Source organism: Pogoniulus pusillus, chromosome 17, assembly GCF_015220805.1.
Source record: "Pogoniulus pusillus isolate bPogPus1 chromosome 17, bPogPus1.pri, whole genome shotgun sequence".
NCBI lineage: Eukaryota > Metazoa > Chordata > Aves > Piciformes > Lybiidae > Pogoniulus > Pogoniulus pusillus.
The window spans coordinates 20,062,658-20,085,213 of record NC_087280.1 but is presented as its reverse complement, the minus strand read 5'-3'; the positions used below and the strand labels follow the sequence as shown (position 1 = coordinate 20,085,213).

The 22,556-nt window shown below is 43.9% G+C and overlaps 1 long non-coding RNA gene across 1 annotated transcript; it reads right to left on the bottom strand.

Moving 5' to 3' along the window:
* Window positions 1–6,541: 6,541 nt before the first annotated feature.
* Window positions 6,542–19,893, bottom strand: LOC135182721 (uncharacterized). The gene is made up of 4 exons (XR_010305285.1): window positions 19,829–19,893; window positions 19,090–19,213; window positions 15,615–15,689; window positions 6,542–6,731 (listed from the first exon to the last, which is right to left on the bottom strand). It is a non-coding gene; the product is annotated as an uncharacterized LOC135182721 (long non-coding RNA).
* Between the last annotated feature and the right edge of the window lie 2,663 nt (window positions 19,894–22,556).

Sequence of the window (22,556 nt, the reverse complement as noted above, 5' to 3'; positions counted from 1 at the left end):
AAGTGTTAACTTAAGACCGTGGGAGCGCCCGGCTGTTCTGTTCAGTTTCTAATGTAGCAGGCTTTATGCAGATGCAGAAGTCTCAGGGCAATGGCTGTCCTAGAAAAATTTCTCAGGCATAACCAATGTGGTTTCCTATAAAATATATGCTTCCATACGGGCTGAATGCCATTAGTGTTCAGCTATTTGCTGGAGAGCAAATTCCCAGCTTTCCAACCAAAGCGTGTGTGCTCGCTTTGCCTCAAAAGTAGAGGAGGTGAACACCAGAGTCACACTGATCTTTCAGCTGGTTTAGGCAGTGATTTTTTGAAGTGCTTCTGCAAATGCCAGCCTTCAGTTTGTCCCTGCAGCCATGGTGAGAGCTACTCTCTCTCTTCTTCCTGCTGAAGAAGGGCTTTCATTCTACGTGCACCTCAACACTCATCTAACAGAAACAAGCCCTCTCTGAACAAGAAGGGCACTCAGGTTCTGCACCCATTCAGCCTCTGAACAGCATATCATAATAAAAGATTCATTCTCTGGTGACATTATTTTTATTGCCACTGCATTTCCTTTTATTTCAGACAAGTTCATAGGAAGAGAATCAGGCCATGTAAATACACCTGCAAGATGAACCAGCCTAAAGGACATCTGTGTAATCTTTAATGCATGTATCCTCCCAACGTCCCTGGTAGCCAGAGTAGTGCTATTATCCATCTTTTGCTGAGGGCACAGAAGGGGAAATCCTCAGAGGGACTTGGGATCATAAATACCTATGAAAATATGTGTTAGAGAGACTAAAGGCCAGCTTTTCAAAACTAAATTAATAGGATTTGGGCACTTAACCTGCTTAAGGACTTACAAGAACTTGCTGAGGAACTACTGAAAACCTGATCAGAAGTGATTTGCCTAGGTCATATCAGCTGCTTTTTTTTTTTGCAGAGCAGGAATCCACGTCCTAAAATCCTGTGATAGGAATTTAGTGCCATTAGGACCCAGCCAAGCTCCTGAGCAAAACCTCAAACAAATCCTCATCATTATCACTACATAAAACATCTAGAAATAGGAACAGATTCCGGCATCGTAAAGATCTGCTGATCGGCAGTAAAGTTTTCTGCCCGCCTTCACTTTATGAAGTGTATCCCTTAAACAAAGCTCACTTCAAACCATTTTCACATGCCCATTCAGATGGAAGGCAGAGCGATGATGTTACACAGAAGCAGCAAGTTGTTTTCAAAGCCATGCAACATGTGGTCAAGAAGGCCAATGGGATCCTGGGGTGTATTAGGAAGAGTGTGTCCAGCAGATCAAGGGAGGTTCTCCTCCCCCTCTACTCTGCCCTGGGAGACCTCTTCTTGAATACTGTGTTCAGTTTTGGGCTCCCCAGTTTAAGATGGACAGGGATCTGCTGGAGAGGGTCCAGTGGAGGGATATGAGGATGATTAGGGGTCTGGAGGGCATGGCTTATGAGAGGAGGCTGAGAGACCTGGGGCTTTTTAGTCTGGAGAAGAGAAGACTTAGAGGGGATTTGATAAATGTTTATAAGTATCTGAAGGCTGGCCAGGAGTTGGGGGACAGGCTCTGCTCACTTGCTCCCTGCGACAGGACAAAGAGCAATGGGTGTAAATTGCAGCAAAAGAGGTTCTGCCTCAACACAAGGTGAAACTTCTTGACTGTAAGGGTCACAGAGCACTGGAACAGGCTGCCCAGAGAGGCTGTGGAGTCTCCTTCTCTGGAGACTTTCAAGGCCTGTCTGGATGTGTTCCTCTGTGATCTGTGTTAGATAGTATTGTCCTGCTCTGGCAGGGGGGTTGGACTGGATGATCTCCTTGGGTCCCTTCCAACCCCTGATATCCTGTGAGCCTGTGATCCATTATCAGATGTTTATGAATCAGGTCTCAGCCTTTCCCTTTGACATAACTTTACAAATTGTTTTGGAAATCATTCAGTATTAAAGGCCCAAATCTTCTTGTTACTTTTGGTTATCTCCTGTTTCCCAAGCTGTAGAAAAAGATGACATTTGGCCCAAACAAGGTAATGCAGAATTCTCTCCAGCAAGAGGTTTTAACAGAGGCTGGGATTATTTGAGGTGAGCATGGTAGAATAAACTATTCTAATGTACAAGGAGTTTCTGGACAGATATAGCTAGTGATGCCATGTTTGTTAGGCTGCCTAATTTACAGCAGTAGATTGAGGTTAATACATATGCATAATTAGAATTAAAAGAAAACCAAACAAAGCAGTTGTTGAAGATCTGTGTGTTTTTTTATGCAAGCTATACTGAAAAAAATGGATAGGTCATAAGAGTGATCAGGCACATGCTCATCCTTATGCAAAACCTGATGAAGTCTTCCCTAGTTATTTAGTTCTAGTTGAGTCAACATGTGTCCTTTGCTGCCTTCATCCTGGTAGTCCAGGACTGCCTTTGTTGGAAAAAAACACAAAATCCTTCTTGAGGCCTGGGCCTCATCCTTAGAACCCTTAGGTCTCCGTCTCCAACATTGTGATTCAGTACTCTGTAAGGGCCAACTAAGTGTTTCCCACTCAGGGGCATTTTGCTTACTTGCTCCAGATGGGAGCAGAGCTGAGGATGCCAGAGCAGCACACAAAAATGTTGTAGTGGTGGTTCCAGCTGGGATGAGAAATAGAACTGGTATAAATCTCATGACTCACTGTCCTAACAGAAGTACAAGTAACCTGGACAAATTCAGACAGTGGGCTGCCTTATCCAAATCAAACTATCAACATTTTGACCTCTTTCCTTGTAAAAATGGCTTTCAACAACAAAGAAAAGATTTTACTTCCATCCTATCTCCTTACCCTGTGTAAACCGCTGTAACAAAAGCAAAAACAGGGGAACTATGCAGGGGAGTGAGAAATTCACTGAATTCCTCTCTGCTAAATCTAATACCTAGTGATAATATCATGCTCTTCTCCACGAAACACGATAGTCTCTTCTGGTTTACAAAGCACCAGGGGGGAACACACTTGCAAAAACTTCCAGCTACAGTGAATCTGACCTGGATCACTTGTCTTTAGGGGCAAGACCTGACAGCAGCCTCCTCAGCAGTACAGAGACACCATGGGATTAGCACGGAGGGACTGTGCTGGCTTCCACACAGATGCATGCAGAACGCTAGGTCAGTGCTCCTCCCTGCTGCCCACTGGCACCTCGCCCTTTCTGACAGCATTTGTGGGAGGTAGATGCTGTCTGTACAAACAAACTGCCCAAACTAAACTTTTTCCATATCTTTCAAGCCATGTATTCTTCCTCCAAGAACATCTCAACAAAAGGAAAAAGCAACTGATAGTAAATTTGGAGATGAGGCTATCACAATGTTCTTCCCTTGCCTATGTATTTTTATTAAGGATTCTTCTAGTCAGGCTCCTTTTGTGTCCTGGGCTGCAGGAAATCATACAGCCACCACTGAGGAAAGCTGCACACTAGATGCTTTCTGCAGCTAGTCAAAATGTCTCTGGGGTTTGTCAGGAGGGTTGACTGGAGGCTGACGGCAGTCACTTTCTCTGGCGCAGCAGTGAAGTGTGCTGCTTTCTAGTGCTCAGCGGTTCCCGAGAAGCTGCAAGTGGCTGTGAGTGGCAGATGCTAACAGACACCAGAGAGCCTGATTCTCCAGCCCTGCCTCTCACTGACAAATTGCACCTTTGCTGCAAACGTTTCAGCCTGTGACTTATCTCCCAATCGGAGCACCGGCCACCCCTCTTTGCAAAGGCACTGTCCTTCCAGGTGGATTATTTTCCACTCAAAGACTGATGCCTGCAACAGCAATCTTGAAAGTCTCTTGCTATCTGCTTCTCACTCTTCACAAGACAAGACAAGACCACCCAGTGATTTGCCTAAAGAAATATTACACCAGCCTGTGGGCCGGCATGCCTGAAATTGGCCCAGGGAGCATATCGACGACGAGTTACCCAGCTTAGAAAACACAAGGGGATTAATAACTTGGACAGTGCACTGGATAAAACTAAACTCAGGAACAATTCCCCATCCAAACCCCATCAGAATTTTAATCTTTACAGACTTTTAGCTCCATAGCCCAATAAATCCCTTCCATAGTGACTCATTGTTAGCCTGATCTTCCTTATAAAACACACGGTGGAAACAGTGTAACATTTTCCTTTCTTATTGCTCCCCTTTGTAAAACCATCTCTCCTTGTATCTCGCTGCCATTTGCCTGTTAGTCATGGGCTTCACTCCTGAATGAGCCACTTAAGAAACGTTACACTGATGTCAAATTGATACATGTCTTGTGAATACTTTATGCTTTCTCTTTATTTAATGTGAAAGGACAGTGTTCAGAACTGACCAAAAACTGGGGACTTTACAGTGCAAACATTCAGCTGAACTGCTATTTTTTCTATTGAAAAAAAAAAAAAACCAAGACCCTCAAAAAAAAACCCCTCAAACCCTCCAAAACTCTAGAAGAAATTAGAGAATAGGAGTTGACCAAAGGCCACAAACATTTTGTACTTCAGGTTTTTATTTTGTCCTTTTTGGAGAAGTTGAAATGCCACGTAGAGGGTGTTCTTTACATCTCTTTCAAAGCACCCAAAATGTGTTTTCAGTAGAATCCTGTTACCAGATCCTGTAAACTGCAAGTGGTAAACTCCAGCCTGGCAAAGCACTTTCCCAGATATTTCAAATCCAGGAGCCCAGCCTCTGAGGAGGAGCAACCTGATTTTATACAAGTTTTGAGCAGGCAGAGTAGCAATGACAGGAATGAAGGACAAAAGTAATATTGTCCTGAGAATTAAGCTACCTATCTCAGTAGGAGCTCGCTTCCCTTCCACAAGATAGCAACAGCAAAGTCCATGGAGGTCTCCAAGTAGCCCTCTTCTCTAGTACATGTTGCCTTTTCAGAATCAAGATGCTGTTTATGGTGCTGTCATAAGTGAATCTCAAATTCATTCAATATTCTAATTGTTTAATTGAGAACACAGCAACATTGTTCTAGTGCCCAAGGGATAACACATGGAAGAAACCGAAGTCCTTGCTGAAGCAGTGATGCAAGGTGTGCAGCCCTGAGCACATGGGCAGCCTTATATAACTACCATATCATTCCCTTTGAGCAGTCAGTTCACATTCTGAAATTCAGCCTTCAAGACAAAACAGAGCCCTTGACCACCCTCCTATAGAAAACAGAATCCTGCTTATTTTGGCAGATGTTCTTTTTTTCCCTTTAAAGCGTGCTGTTCTATCTTCTTTCTGGCTGTTTAGGGTATTTTTCCTAAGCACAATGTTATTGTGGGTTTAGCCCGAGATGAGAGTCAATCCCCTCCTTTTAAGCAAACTGATTTCTCCACTCCTTTCCCTGTGATATCTATTTTGGAGGCTCTCAACTCCCCGGTGGGCCAGTGGGACATCCCGCAGCCTCTTTATGGCTGGTGGTCTGCAGGAGGGAATAGGATTACATCTCTCAGCAGCCAATGGTGCTGCCTGTAGGTTCAATAAACGGGCTTTAAAAACAACACACACACACACAGCATGTCCTTCTTACTCTGCTTTGCCTGATGTGACTGAACCTGCAGAGCCAGTGGGAGCAAGTTCTATAGTGATAACGCTAACCATTGACTTTCCCTTTCCTGATTTCACCTCTTTCATTATGTTGGAGAGCTTTGTTCCAGACTAGGAGATTATGCAACGGGCTGAGGAGGAGATGTGACTTCAGTGAGATATAGCACACAAAAAAGTGTGACAAATTGCAATGACAGGGGCTCCGATGGTAGCTTGTGATGGAGTGAAATTAAATCCCTAACCAAACAATGCAGCATTATGCTATATTCTATAGGCACCCTTGTTGAGGGTAGATTGAGAGAAAAAGAGACGGGCAAAAAGAAAGATGCACACATACTTTCCCCATCCATGTTCCCAGTGAGCCCTTTCCCCCAGTGTCAGCTTGGGAGTAAACAAAACCCCAAAAAGAAATCCCTAATGCTCAGGCCCAGCTGTAAGAGATGTGTGACACAAGAAGAAGTGTAACGGATTGAAGAGATGCCCGGCGAACACCCACGGATCGCAGTGCTGTACCCTGTGCCGCTCAGGCTGCAGCGCTGCCCCCTGAGAGATGTGGCTGGCATCTCTTGTCTCCATACCTCCACACACAGCATCCCAAGTAATTTGCCCTCCTTCCTAATTAAATTGCTCCCTGAGGAGCACTGGAGAAGGAAGATGTGTGTACACCTTTGTACTGAGCTGCTCCAAACTTCCTTGGGCAATACCACAGGGTGAGCCTGATGGCTTTTTTCATGCTAAATAAGTGACCTAGACGGCCTTACTGCCCCATTCATCTCTTCTACATAAACAAACTATTCATTCCCTAAGGAATAGGTGCATCTGTTCGCTCAGGCCCAGCTCCTGAGGGAAGCCAACAAGAGGCTTGACACTATTTAAGGAAGAAGGGAGCACAACATGCTGTTAGAATATCTTCACTGTCCTGGGGCCATCCAGGTGTTAAATCACTCAGTGATCTCTAAAGGGTCCAGAACCAAACACAGAAACAAAAGGCAAAGATGAGGAAGGAGAGAGAGCACCAGATACCACAGCTTGAACTCCTCTTTTTTTATTCCTCTTTTGCTTGCTAGGGTTTTCAGAAGCAACATATTGATGGGATGGAATATGAAGTTGACTCTGGGAGGCTATGAGCACTCAACACGGCTGCAAACTTTATGAGCTGGTCAGCACTACTAATGTTCTCAGAGTAACACTCTTGTGGGACTCCTGATCTTCATTTCCACTGGAAAGAAACAATAGTTCAAGCTGTGAAATGTTTTACATTCAACTTCCACATCCCCCCCCCACCCTCCCTTCAGTGAAGTTGCCATGAGCCCAGACTTTAAAAACATTTCAGACTTAAAAGGTTAAGATTTAAGTGCTGCTGATTTTATCTAGGCTTTTAACTAACATAGGCAGGTGGATTAGAGATATGTGTACAATCTCCACTCTAGACACTTGGGTAAATATGCACAAGTGCTGAGTGAGCCAAGGAAGGAATCTGATGTTATTGTCTATTAATTTGAAAGCAGAGATTAAAGAAAGTGCAGAAATCAGTAGTGTAAATATCAAAAAGGATTTCCATTTATATGTAAGAACATTACTCTAGCAGTCTGGCTATTTCAAATAACATGAAAGCTTTTCTTTGTTGTTGGTTGGTTGTTTTTTTTTTCCTGAGGGGGGGGAAATAAAACCAAAAAAACTGTGAATTTGTTTAAATTTACATATTTTCACCTCTCTTTGTTTGCAGGAATGGTCACAGTGCTTGCAGCTTTGAAGCGCTTTGCTGGACAGGGATGGGTTTTGTTCAGAGCCTTCAGCTGGTGGAAGGGCTTAAAAACCAGCTAAAATATTTCACTAAGTAACAGGCCTGAGGTTTCCTCCTCCTCTTCTTTTTTTCAGGAATATTTGTGCTGGTTTGTTTGTTTTTTCCTTGTTTTATTTTTCACTGCCTTAAAACAAATTCTGATTTCCCACTACCATTTTTTGTCCTTCAGAAATGCTGATGAAAACTTGGCAGAAGGAATAGGCAGGTGACAGAGCATTCCAAACTGGGCTGCAACTGTTGGCCAAGTCAGTGATGTGAGTGCCTCTCCAGCTTGTGTGGTATCACTTCTGCCTTCTCCTTAGATGTCTACACTCATCTTCAACTATCTGAAGGGAGGATGTAGCCAGGTGGGAGTTGGTCTCTTCTCCCAGACAACCAGCAACAGAAGAAGGGGACACAGTCTCAAGTTGTGCCAGGGGAAGTCTAGGCTGGATGTTAGGAGGAAGTTGTTGGCAGAGAGAGTGATTGGCATTGGAATGGGCTGCCCAGGGAGGTGGTGGAGTCACCATCCCTGGAGGTGTTCAAGAAAAGCCTGGATGAGGCACTTAGTGCCATGGTGTATTTGACTGGCTAGGGCTAGGGGATAGGTGGGACTGGATGATTTTGGAGGTCTCTTCCAGCCTGGTTGATTCTATGATTCTATGGTTTTTTTTTACTGAATGATAATAATAAATGGTGAACATCCTCAAAACGTATCAAGTGCTTGCAACCTTCCTCTAAAAAAGAGCTGTCCCTTCCAACTCCTAATATCCTGTGAGCCTGTGAATACTGGAAGAAACATTTTTTTTTCCCCTCCAGACCTGGAATTATGTCTGAATGTGATAGATGCTCTTTAAAAGCATACTTCAGGCTAAAATATCAAAGAATTCCCTACTTTCATGATAGCTTTACAAATTCCTGGAGGTCATCTGCATACTCAAAAATAATGCATAATGTGACCCCATGAATCAAACAGGCCAAGCTCAGCACTTTTTATTAGCAGAAATATTCATGAATCTTTTATCCTCCCTCCTTAGTCCACCAGCTCTTATTTTCACCCTGTTCTCACCTTAATGCAACATTTTGTAGGGATGCCAAGGAAAAGGAACCCAGCTTCAGGTTTAATTGCTAATACTTCTAAATTTAGTCAGCATAAAAATCCATCTGAGGCTCTGAAGATTTTCCCTGTAATCTGCAGAACCCAGGTTTGAATCTAGCCCAAGAGAACACCACAGCAAATAAATACCATCTGATCTCTACAGAAATCTGAGAAGAGTTCAACTGCTTTCCACCTTGCTACAGGTATATCAGAGCTGATTTCCCAGTGCAATGCTGTAGGAGAAAAAGGCAATTAAAAATGCAACTGTCCCAATTTCAGGGAAGTTGCTTATCAGCTGGAATCACTACACATGTGGTTATTGTGTTATTCTTTTGCATTAAACAGGCCAATACTATGTTCTTATGCTGGCTTGCTTTATATCTTATCTAACATTGGACAAGCAGCAGGAACTAAGAGCCAAACAAACCCAGTTTTCCAGGCAGCAATATGGGAATTGCTGTACTCAGCTTATTCATCCTGTCTTTCTCACCTGCTTCAGTGACCATTACAGATACCACAGTTAAACTCTGCAATATTTGTCTAGAGGCACACAGTATGCAGCTGCCAGGTCTGTTACATACCAGCACTCTCACTATCAGTGTAGCCAGAAGAGGACTAGGCTGGACAGAAAGGAACCAATTCCAAATGCTGGAAACCACCCAGATTTGGTTATCATTTCATTCTTTACTTTGGACCATCTAAGTGTCTTACAGGAGATTACAAGATTACACAATTTAATAACCAAAGGAAAAGGAAAGCTTTTTCAGTTCTCTTTCTCTAGCAGCTGGTGTCACATGCCTGACTGTGTATATCAGCCTCAGTAAATTAAGGTTGGAAAAGATCAAGTCCAGTCATCAAACCAACACCACCATGCCCACTGAATCATCTCCTGAAGTGCCACGTCTACATATTTGTTGAACATTTCCAGGGGTGGTGACTCCACCACCTCCCTAAGCAGCCTGTTTCAACACCTTACCATCCTTTCAACAAAGACTTTTGTCCAAATATCTAATTTAAACCTTCCTTGGCATGACTTGAGGCCTTTTCCTGTTGCTTGGGAGAAGAGACTGACTCTCACCAAGCCCAAATAATTGTCCCAGCTACTGCTTGCATTATGCAGACAGAACTCAAAGGTTAGAATTGCACACTTTTATGCAGCAGATGTTTCCTTTCCATTGAAGATTTTCAATGTTTCAGTGAGAAAACCACAAATCCAACACCAATTCAGTTTGAAGTGCTCTTTGCTCAGGATGACCAATTTTTGGTTATCAGATCATTTTGCCACAATCACTTTGAAAATTTTAACAAGGAAAGAATTCTCTCTTTTCCCACCCCGTTCTAATGTTAAACATTCATTAAACACAGAGGAATGTCCTCAGTGAAGCACTCAAGGTATCAGGTCCTCCTAATCCAGTAAGATTAATTATCATGTATAAGTAAATAAGAATTTGTTTTAATTCATTTCCAGATGCAGGGAGATTAGGCCTGTAAATTAGTTTGCTGCAATAGTGAACATTAAGACTACATCAATAATTACTGAATAAAAAGCTGAGCCTTGGGTTTTGGGCTCCCCTGAAAGGTTTGGATCAAGAGTTCATTCAGAGTATGTTATGAATAACAGCTCCACACAACATTTGGCTCAAGTTCAGTTTCTTTGAGTCCAAGGCCAGGATAGACCTTTAGTTCCTCTCTTTTGACTCTCTAATCCACACAATTCTATTTCACTCATATATTTCTGAGTGCAGAAACATGAATTAAATGTGAACACTTCAGAAATCAAGAGGTAAAATTGCTGCCTGCTCTAGGCAGAGAGTGGGAAAGGAAAGTGACAACAGGCATTTGCCATGGCAAAGAGCTGATAAAGGTGATGATGCCTACTGGGATTTGTCTTATGTTGTATGTCTATAAGGTAGATGTCTACAGCTGATCTCATTCGTGCTTGTACTTCACTGCAGTCAGTGGAGTTGAAGGGTGTTTCTAGTATAGCATCCACCTACATTGTGGACAACATCTAGTGCCCCGTTTTTCTTCACTGGAGAATGACCACCCCAGGTGTGGACAGCTGTGATACAGCTCTAGTAGCAGCCTTTCAGTACTTAAAGTGGGCCTACAGGAAAGATGAGGACAGACTCTTTATCTGGAATTGCAGTGATGAGATGAGGGGTCACAGTTTTAAACTGAAAGAGGGTAGATTTAGATTAGATATCAGGAAGAAATTCTTTACTGAGAGGGTGGTGAGACTAAGAAACAGATAACCCAGAGAAGTTGGGGATGCTCCCTCCTGAGAAGCGTCCAAGGGCAGGCTGGAGGAGACTTTGAACAATCTGGCCTAGCACAAGGTGTGCCTGTCCATGGCAGAATAGTTGGAACTAGATGGTCTTTAGGGTGTCTTCCAACCCAAACCATTTTATGAGTCCATCACATCCAAAAGCCATGTAAGAACATCCTCACTGTTCATGAACCATGTCACAAGCTCTTTAAAAACAGATCAGCTTTCAAACATTTTAAAATCTCTGTTGGTTTAACCAAGCAAAGTTTCAGACCACCATTTGCTTCAAATGCAGGAGAACACACAGGTTGGGGACATTCCTAGTTAGGGCTTGCATCTGCTGCAAAGAAGAGCTGTGTGTCATGCAACACTGCCTTCAGGACTAAGGTAGGGCTGATTATATTCTCTTTCTTTAAAAAACAAAACAAAAAGCAGCCACAAAGAAAGGGACTTGGGGGTGCTGGTAGATAGGAGCTGAACATGAGCCAGCAGTGTGCCCAGGTGGTCAAGAGAGCCAATGGCATCCTGGCCTGGATCAGGAACACTGTGGCCAGTAGGACAAGGGAGGTTATTCTTCCCTTGTACTCAACACTGGTCAGGCCACACCTTGAGTGCTGTGTCCAGTTCTGGCTCATCAATTCAAGACAGGTGTTGAGATACTGGAGCATGTCCAAAGAAGGGTGACAAAGCTGGTGAGGGCTGGGATTGTTTAGCCTAGAGAAGAGGAGGGTCAGGGCAGACCTCATTGCTGTAGACAACTATCTGAAGAGAGGCTGTAGCCAGGTGGGGTTGGGCTCTTTTGCCAGGCAACCAGCAACAGAACAAGGGGACACAGTCTCAAGTTGTGCCAGGGGAAGTCTAGGCTGGATGTTAGGAGGAAGTTGTTGGCAGAGAGAGTGATTGGCATTGGAATGGGCTGCCCAGGGAGGTGGTGGAGTCACCATCCCTGGAGGTGTTCAAGAAAAGCCTGGATGAGGCACTTAGTGCCATGGTGTATTTGACTGGCTAGGGCTAGGGGATAGGTGGGACTGGATGATTTTGGAGGTCTCTTCCAGCCTGGTTCATGCCATGATTTAAAAAGCCTTGCATTTCATTAAAAGTTATCAGTTCTTATTTTATTCTAGATCATGTAGATTAGGCAATGCCTAACTCTCAATTTAAAGCAAAATATGAATAAATTAACTGCAAGATGTCCTGGATACTCTAACTTTTGTTGTAATATTCCTAATAATACATGACTAGTTAGGAGAACTCCCTTTGATCTCTACAGAAATGTGCTAAAGGAGCAAAATAAGTTGTAGAAAAAGTGAATTTAAGCATTAAAAGTCCTACAAACCACTGTTTTTTGCTTATCTGGTCAGGGTTAGAAAACAAATCAGTTCAATGCAATCTTTTGCAACATTTCATCTCAGCCATCACATGTTTTAACTCTCTTCTGAAAGAATAGCCTCTAGGAAGAGGCTGAGTGCAAACTTCACAGCACATAAATTAGCCTCTTTCTCCAGCTAGTGGGTTATTGAGAAGAGATTGGAATTGCTTTGTTTCTCAAATGCATTTGACATACTCTTCTGCTATTTTTTTAAACTCTCTTGGCTACTAAATGTTGCCTTTTTTTTCCCCCCCTGAATAGTTGTGATCCCTATTGGAAGGTGAATTGCTTTCCTTAAATCTAATAAACGAGCAGCTTAGCTTGTGTGAGCAAACCAAGCCATTTCCACAAGATCCACACAGGTGATATCGCCAGTTGAAAGCAAGAATAGGAGTAAGCACTCCAAATTAATGGAAAACTGGAATGAAAGAGAGGCAGGCAGGGTGAGAGTGAATTCTTCAGGAAATCTGAATGTCTGTGGATTACTTAAGCTTAACTTTCCACCTTCAGGCAAGCGCAACACATCCTTGTAGCCCATTGGAGAATCTCAACACGTTCCATGTACAGCATGCAAAACATTAAGAAACTCCTTATTAGGCTTCCCACTGATTTCTGAGTGGATGTGCAGTTGACTGTCTGCCTTTTCCCTTTTCCCAGCACGCCTGGATACCTAGTTCTGCTGTCATCAGTCCAAACACATGCTCTATTTTCCCCTCTGTCCAGGCAAAATCCTTATTCCCCTCTCCCCACACTTGATACATTACTCTTTCCAGTCTCTTGGTTGCTCCAAAGCAGTAGTGCCTGCCAGGAATCGGAGAGATTCAGTGTGTGTATAGAGCAGCTTGGGAACAGGCAAAATGGCCCAGCTTTAGCCCAAAATGAGAGGTGTTTAAAACTCTATATTAGCCCCTTGAAAAAAACTCAGGCAATAGGAGGAGCAGCAGAAAGTGGCTTCCTTGGCCAGTGCATGTGCCAGTGTGTGCACGAATGAGCACTTCAACCTGGAATATATACCCAAGATTAAATGGTCTTTAAATCTAAGCCAATAGATAAATAAGGGAACTATTCCAAAACCAAGGGGGTTAAAAAACACTCTGCATGCACCTGCTGGAGACGCTGTGCTGCTGGCTCTACATTTCAACTCTAACCTGTATTTGATATGGTGTTGTTGCAGCTGTGGGTTGGGGTGGTTTATTTAAGTGGCTCCAAATGCTTGTCAGTGTGGCAACCAGCTGAATACATAAAACAGGCTCTCCAAACCCTTTATGGCCCAGGGTCAGAGTAAATGGAATAATAAAATCCAAATGCTTTTGTCTCATTTTCCATCACCCAAGCCTTCCGCATAAATCTACAGCTTTGCAATGACCTTCGCATTCAGTGTCGGGGATGAGGCCACAGGTCTGAGATACATTTGGTCTTCATCTTAGGTCTTTAAAAGCTTTTTCCAATTAATTTTAACTGACTTCCATAAGGATCAAGTACAGCTTCCTCCTCCCAGCCCCCTCACTCCTCATCCCACTCCCTTCCACTTCTGCCCAGCATCTTCAGCCAGTCAGCTGAGGGAACGCTGGAGGATAACACTATTGATCACATCGTATGTGGGAGCACCAAAAGCAAAGACATTTACAAAAGGAGTGATTTAGCAAATAGGAAGTGAGCAATTTCTTTAAAAGAGTTTTAATTTGATGTCTTCCTTACTGCTGGGTGTCTGGTTTTCTTTATTTCTCTAGTGCCACATTATCCCTGCTCAGATGTCATCGTGGGGACCCAGAGTCTCCTGTACACATGTTTACAAAGGCTGGGTCACTATAAAACTAAAATATATCTGTTTGGGTTTAGCAAATCAAAAATCACCTTGTCTGGAATTAACTGCTGAGGACTGGCTGCTGCTCCTTCCCCCTCCCCATCTGATCTAAATTAGATGCAAAGTCATTTTTAGGTGCTTCAATTACAGTGAAGAGCAACGCAAGCTTATGTCGAAAAGAAGCCCTCAGAACTCCTCCAAACATTCTAAAAACTCACAGGTCTTCCTTCTAAATTCCCAAGCAGGATTTTAACAACCAGCTAATAAACTGTGACCCAAAAAAATGCTTGCTCCTAGTTTTGCACTGGGCCAGACTTCAAGAGCTGTAGTGAGTGCTAGGGCACATATCCACAGCTTAGAGCTTCCAACTTGATCATGGCTTCATTGACATCATCAGAGGACTTAGAATCATAGAATTGACCATGTTGGAAGAGACCTCCAAGATCATCCAGACCAACCTAGCACCCAGCCCTAGCCAGTCAACGAGACCATGGCAATAAGTGCCTCATCCAGGCTTTGCTTGAATACATACAGGAATGGCAACTCCACCACCTCCCTGGGCAGCCCATTCCAATGGCAAATCACTCTCTCTGTGAAGAGCTTCCTGCTAACATCCAGCCTAGACCTCCCCTGGCACAACTTGAGGCTGTGTCCCCTTGTTCTGTTGCTGGCTGCCTTGGTCCAGACTGTACAAATACAGTCTATAAAGCCAAGTCAGGTATCTCACTACTGGAGATTTGGGCTCGATATACCTTAGACAAAATAAAGGACAAAAATATCCATACGACAGATGCTTTGATGTGGCCTGCCCAAAGGTAAACAACATCTAAGATTATAAAAAATAAAACCATATTTCCACACTTATAAACAATTTTAACATCAAGGGAGTTCTGATCATGAGGGCATAACACTAAAAGTCCCTAACCAAGCATTCCTACCTGATGCTATATGAGATTTTTCCATTGCTAATATGGACTTCTTTCAGCTCTGGGAGAAACCCCATGGAAGGCTTCAGACAAAGGCTCAAAGTAAAACCAAAATCCTTCAACCTTCACTACATGTACAGTGAGAAGACATGCCTTCTCATAGGTCTTGATTATCTTATTAATGATAATATGAATCAATAATGCTCTACATTGACTTTCATGAAGTCATGCCCCTCAATACATTGAGAAATTGAGGCTCTTTGGAGTCAGCATACCAAATCTTTTCTCACTCAGTGAAGTTGTCCTTCCAAACAGCAAACAGGACAGTATCACACAGTATCATCAGGGTTGGAAGAGACCTCACAGATCATCAAGTCCAACCCTTTACCACAGAGCTCAAGGCCAGACCATGGCACCAAGTGCCACGTCCAATCCTGCCTTGAACAGCCCCAGGGACGGCGACTCCACCACCTCTCTGGGCAGCCCATTCCAGTGTCCAATGACTCTCTCAGTGAAGAACTTTCTCCTCACCTCGAGCCTAAATCTCCCCTGGTGCAGCCTGAGGCTGTGTCCTCTTGTTCTGGCGCTGGCAACTTGTTTTCCCATGGCATCAAAGGCTGTCCTTTAGCATCTCTAAAATCCAAGAGGCTGGAAATACCAGCTGGAGATTTGTCTGTAAGTAGGATGTGGATTCTTTGGTGAGTATTGACCACAAATGATAGTCTTCCCCTCAGCAAGTGCATTAGCAAAGCTTCTCATCTCTCTCCATCTGTCCTTACCAGGTTTGCAAGAATTTAATAGTTTGTTCTTCTAAATCTGCCTGAAACTTCCCGAAAGATTCATCATAATTACCAAGAGTGCACAAGCAGAGGAGCAGGAATGTCCATTCAAGTCTGTACATGGGGGAAGACCAGCTGAAAGTCATTCCTGTGGGAAAATAAGCTCAGACTGAAAAATGAACTATCAATATTTCTCCCCTCCAAATATGAGGCAGAAATCTTAACACCTGACCATAGAAGTACCACAAAGGAGGACAGAACCATTCCTTCTTGAAGACCCATTCCTTCTTACAGACCATGGGATTAAATGCAAGCTACTCAAGTTTCACTTCTGTATCCTGAAAATGGAATATTTATGCAAAGTCATCTGAAAGCATGGATTAGAGAACCTGATTTTTCCTTCCCAGCTCATGTTAAGTGAGTCCAGTTTTATATTTGCTGTGCATGAAAACCATCTAGGGCCCTATCCAAAAGTCCTAAATGGATTTAAAAATAAAAAGAAAGACAGAAAATAAGTAAACTCATCCAGTTAAACAGAACTATAAGGAGAAGGGGGGAGGAGGGGGGAAGATAAGAAGGGAAATCCAGACACAGAGCAGATGTTTAGCCAGTCAATTAATTTATACAGCTTCTAGCAGGGCACAGGGCATTAACACAGCCCCCAGCATGACACTCAGGTGGCAGGGTGTGTGTCTGGGAGGTGGGCAGGCAGCAAGACACACTGGGAATTTTCTCCCTGAGCAACACGATTATAGAAACAACTGCAAATCACAGAATCGTTTGAGCTGGAAAAGCCCCTCAGGATCATCAAGTCCAACTGATATCAGTATTCTACAAGGTTCACCCCAAACCATATCCCCAAGCATCACATCCAAATGACTTTTAAACACATCCAGGGGTGGTGACACTACCACCTCCCTGAGCAGCCCATTCCAATGCATGAAATAACTTAGTGCTGACCCCAGCAATGCATTCAGCAGTGCCAAAGCTTCCAAATGTCTGCTTATGTGATAGTATGAAAACTATAGCATTCCAGCATGCTAGTGCCAAGTATAGAAAATTATACTCACCCAATAAGTGCACAGCAGTCACAAATGGGGAGGTAGTCCCCAGGAGCATTAGAAGGCAGAGGGACATAACCTGTAGAAACCCATTAAGGGCAGAAATTCAAACAGGAAGAGCCCTCATCCTCCAGAAAACTTCCTCCTGGAATCATAGAATCAACCAGGTTGGAAGAGACCTCCAAGATCATCCAGTCCAACCTAGCATCCAGCCCCAGCCAATCAACTACACCATGGCACTAAGTGCCTTGTCCAGGCTTTGGTTCAACACCTCCAGGGACGGTGACTCCACCTCCCTGGGCAGCCCATTCCAATGCCAATCACTCTCTCTGCCTAAAACTTCCTCCTAATATCCAGCTTAGACCTCCCCTGGCACAACTTGAGACTGTGTCCCCTTGTTCTGTTGCTGGTTGCCTGGGAAAAGAGCGCAACCCCACCTGGCTACAGCCTCCCTTCAGGTAGTTGTAGACAGCAATGAGCTCTGCCCTGAGCCTCCTCTTCTGCAGGCTGCACACCCCCAGCTCCCTCAGCCTCTCCTCACAGGGCTGGGCTCCAGGCCCCTCACCAGCTTCATTGCCCTTCTCTGGACACCTTCCAGTACCTCAACATCTCTCCTTTATACTGAGCAGGTTGTTTCTGATCTGGGATACACCTGTAGCAAATCCAAGTCACCTGCCCTGGTTGATTCCCAACTGCTAATGGATCACAGATCACAGCTGGCCTGGGATTCTGCCCCAGCAAAACCAGAACACTAAGGCATAAGGGCAAAGAATTTCACCAGGCTAGATAGCAGGGGTAGCAAGAAAACTGAGATCTCCTGCCTTAATTCTTCAGGAGCTTCCACATTTTGGTTTCACATGTGAAGCTCTAAAAGCTTGAGAGGCTGTGTTTCCCCTGGAGTGGAATCAAATGAAACAAGCAAGACACTCAAGTAGGCTTACTGGTTTAATTTAAAAGCAAGGGGGGGCTGGTGGCAGGGAGCTCCTGGTCAGGGGTCACTTGTTGGGGAAAATACTTCTCACCTTTGTGTTGCTCAGAGCTGGGCTCTTGCAAACTTAATGACATTTGTCATGTCCACCTGCTCTAAGAGTTTGTTCTTCAATTATGCAGCTCAGCCTAGTGTGGTTCAAGAGCTTCTTTGGGGCTTGAGCTTTGTTAGTTTCTGCAGGTTCTTTGAAGAACTTTTGGGGGGGGCTAGTGTTGGATTGGTAGTAATGGTAGAAAGAACAGGACAAGGAAGACTTCATGACGTATAAGGGGGGAAAAAGTCAGTGTAGTGCAGGATGCAGTCTGCCTGGAGGAATGACATTAATTTGTAGGACTCAGCTTTACCCCAGTGTCTGCTTTGTGATTACACAAAAAGAGGAATTTTGCAGGATCTCGATCCAGGAGATGAAGCTGACTTCATTCTCTGAGACTTAAGATTTCAGACCAAACATCTGTTTGAAACTTGAGACAAAATTCACATGATTTAAACACAAAGTCAGGAGTCAATTAGATGTCCAGCATGCATGGTCAAGATCCTTGGCTCTGATCCTCTGAAAAATTAGCACATAAGTAATTTTATACATGTAAGAAGGCCCAGAACATTCAATGGGATTACTCTGGGTTAAGCTTTTTCCCAGGGCAAGGTTCTCAGTTGGAACCAAACCGCAAACCACATCAAGCTCATACAGTTCTCTTTCAGACAATTTGCACTTCTGAAAGCAGAGTAAATTTTCCTCTTCAGGGCTCTGCAATCATCACTCAGCAGTGAGGTTACTCCTCATGGAGATTACAGAGTCCATCAGAAGCCAATGATGGGATAAGAGGTGCCAAATTTCCCATCCAGCATCTTGTTTCCACCACCACAACCTGGTAATAAAATCTGCAATAAGGAACACCCAAAGCTCATCACTGTGGGAGCCAAACCATTTCCAAATAGATTTTTTTCCCTTAAATATTGCCAATAACTTCCATGGCATGAGGGGCTTTTCACAGAGTGATTTCTTGCCCTATCTCTCTTTTCATAGTGAGAAAAGAAGCCCTATCTGGCTTCCAAAGTGTGGCCTGATCACCTCCATGAGCTATGGGGATGGAGAGGAGGACTGCTCTCTTAGATTACAAATTCTTGTCAGACTCAGTGGGTGAGAGACCCACGTGCCCTCATCTGGTCACAGAGCACAGCACACTGGCACATTAGCTTCTGAAGCTGCCTTTTCAGTGCTGACCTTTATATTAATGCTAATAGGGTTTGGAGAAATAAAATGTAAATTTGTCTCTAAATGGATTAGCCTAAGCTGGGGGTGGGGAAAAGGGTGCAGAAAGGGGTACTGCTTAGAGCATTTGCACTAAAATTAAAACATTTATGTTCCAACACTTAATTTTGTTAGTGGCACATTGAAGTTGCCTGAATGTGTAATACATTTCTCAAGCCCACTCTGTTCTCAGGCTCTAAGTGTGTGTGAGTGCATGCATTGCATTGCCGGAGCCATACACTGTATTTACCTAACTGATGTCCTTCTCCTCTAGCAAAGCTCACATTTCATCATTGGGGTTGTTTCTTGGTTGTCACATCGCAGATTCACCAGTCCAGCTCAATGGCACAGAAGCACAGCACTGCAGGATATATCTGGTTGGAAAAGACTGCAAAGATTATCCAACCCAACCAACTTGTAGCCATTGACCATCTTCCCTCCCAGCCTTCTTTTCTCCAGATCTCACAGTCTTTCCTTACAAGAGAGATGTTCCATTCCCTTAATCATCCTTGTAGCCCTCTGTTGAATTCCCTCGGGTAGTTCCCTGTCCCTCTTGAGCTGAAAGCCCAGAACCATACACAATATCCAAATATGGTAGAACTAGGACTGAGTAGAGAGAGAGAAACCTACTTCAGCAAAGAAAAATCATAGGACTTCCAGGCACAAATACAGGAACACATAGAGGTGATCTTACTCTCCTGAATACCTAAGTGAGAGCTACCAGCCTATGCTGCCCTTTCTAATTGTCTGCTCATATGACATTTCTTGGTATTTTCCATCTTCCCTGAATTCCACCAGCCCCTTAATCATTTCATTTTCCTTGAAATCTTCTTTGAACAGCATAAAATTAAGTGACATTTACTCCCATTAACAGTGCTGCTGGAAATTTGTCTTATTGTAAGGTTCTTCCTAACTAACCGGGGGGCCACCAGGCCCCCCGGCCTTTGATCTCCACCACCATTCACCCAGTGTGCACCATGAGTACTCACCAGTGATGAGAGGAGGAGGATCCCTCTGCCCAGTTTGGCATGACTTAGGGCTTCTGCCTTTCCTGGGGCTGATTAAAAAGGAGGAGTGGGCAGGGAGTGCAAAGTGGTCGCACCTGGGGTGGGAGGAGACTCCAACAGAGCCCAGGTGCTGTGGGTTTGGGGAAATTGCTGTGTGGGGTGGGAAAGGGGCAGATGTGGTGGAAAAGGAGAGGTGGTGCTGAAAGGAGGGAGGTGGAGAGGAAAAAGGTGGAGAGGAAAAAGATGGAGATGAAAATGAAAAGAAGATGGGGGAAAGGAAGTAGATGGAGATAAAAGGAGGAAGATGGGGAAAGGGAGAGGAAAGGAAGGAGATGGAAAGAAATAAAGAAGATAGAGGAAAAGAGGAGATGGAGATGAAAGGAGGGAGAAAGGGGAGAAGTGAGATTTAAAAAAAAAAAAGTAATACAAATGAAAACTGGGCTGTAGTGTTCGCACTAAACCCAACCTTTTCATGACCAACCCTTTGTCATTTCTGCTTGGAGTAGTTACCCAGACACCTTCACCAGCTCACTATGTTGGCTGAAGAAGAACAAATCACACCTAACAGGAAAAAAGTAGGAAATACAGAGGAAAACTATGAAATTAAAGTTAAAACAAAACCAAATATAAATTATAAATGTATATATATGCAAACAGAAAGTATGAGGTCTTTCAGCAAGTTCTTCATGGGCAAGCATCAAAAAAAGTGTGGCCAGAAGGCCTAGGGAGGTTCTTCTTCCTAAGTCAACCCTAATAACTTCCCCTTCAGTGGGACATGTTGAGGTACCGCAATGTGTCCAGAGAAGGGTGACAAAGCTGGTGAGAGGCCTGGAACACAAACCCTATGAGGAGAGGGTGAGGGAGCTGGGGGTGTGCAGCCTGCAAAAGAGGAGGCTCAGGGCAGAGCTCATTGCTCTCTACAACTACCTGAAAGGAGGCTGTAGCCAGGTGGGGTTGGGCTCTGCTGTCAGGCAAGCAGCAACAGAACAAGGGGACACAGTCACAAGTTGTGCCAGGGGAGGTCTAGGCTGGATGTTAGGAGGAAGTTCTTCACAGAGACAGTGATTGGCATTGGAATGGGCTGCCCAGGGAGGTGGTGGAGTCACCATCCCTGGAGGTGTTGAAGCAAAGCCTGGATGAGGCACTTAGTGCCATTGTCTAGTTGATTGGATAGGACTGAGTGCTAGGTTGGACTGGATGATCTTGAGATCTCTTCCAACCTGGTTGATTCTATGATTCTATGATTTTCACATGGTGTAATTTGGGGTTTGTTGGTTAGTTTGGGATTTTTTTTTTCCCCAAATAATTATTCAGTGGGAACCATACAATTCCCTTGAAATCAAAGCATTTTCCTAGATCAGCTGTGGCAAAAAAACATTGGCAAGAAGAAGTTCCGATATCTCATTTCATGAACATCAAAACATTTCTGCTCCTTTCAGTTCAATCTTTATATTAAAATAAGAATTTTCATGTTCTGTGCTTATATATTTTTCTTCAATTGGCACCTAACTGTTTGGTGGTTGGGGGCTGGGGTTTTTTTGAATGTTTTTATACACTACACATTTTTCAGAGCACCTTTATTTGGCTTGGAAAACAGAAAAATTCCAGCTATTCGTTTTGACAGAAGCTCAGGTTTTTCCTGAAATGTCAGCATTTCTTTGGAATAGAAAATCTGGGTCATAGCCAGGTCTAAGTCCTTCTTATTGTAAATGAGGCCATATTCATTAGACATCCAGCCATGGCACACTTATCTTACTCGGACATACATCTACAGCATCATGGCTGGGCCAATGCAGGCATCAGACTTGGCATATGGGGCTGACATAGATTCACTCCTAATGAAATGCTTCTATGTAAAAGTGATTAAGCTAGCAGCAAGCCAGAGAAATCACTCTAAAATCTATCGTTTTCTTCAAAGATCTGATCTCTGGAGTTGTGTTTAAAACCACTTACAGGATTCTATAGGCTGTCAGAATCCTGTAGAATGACTTAAAGCCTTTTAATTTTTTTTTTTTTCAGAAGTCATAGAATCCTAGAATCATAAAATCAGACAGGGCTGGAAAGGACCACAAGGATCATCTTGTTCCAACCCCCTTGCAATGGGCAGGGAAGTCCTATAGGATTTTTCCGTAACTGGATAAACCCCAGGTTAAATTAATCTAGAAAAAGCAGAGAAAACAGAGAAAAGTCAGGCCAGGGGAATGGTGAGGAGGAATCAGAGCAGCAGTGATTTGGGCTCCTTGTTGCTGATGTTAGTAGCTGTGCATTAGATACGGCTTGAAACACGGTGCAGATGTGCAGCACGGAGGTACTGTACACACACAGGGTCCCATAAGGTGAAAAAAAAAAGGGGGGGGGGAGGGAGAGGAGAAAGGGTGGGGAAAAAAAAGTCAGATCATTCAGTAGTGGAAAAGTATCTGATTGCCTAATGTAAACTGTGATTAGTGGCTCGGTGCCTGGACAGTGAGTACTTTGCAGGCCCCCAAATACGGTCCCCAAATCAGCATGTGTGCTGCCAATCTGTCAGGCAGTCCAGCTGTAACACTTTCTGGCATTGCAATGTCTTCAGCTGGTTTGTGTCAGAGCCAGCCAGTGCAGGGGGAGGTTTTCCAGAAGTTGGCTATTGAGTGTCTGTCTGCCTGGATCAAGGGTGTTGCCAGTTTAACATCCCAGCGAGGGGCCACCACATCTGGCCTCCAAGCCATTAGGA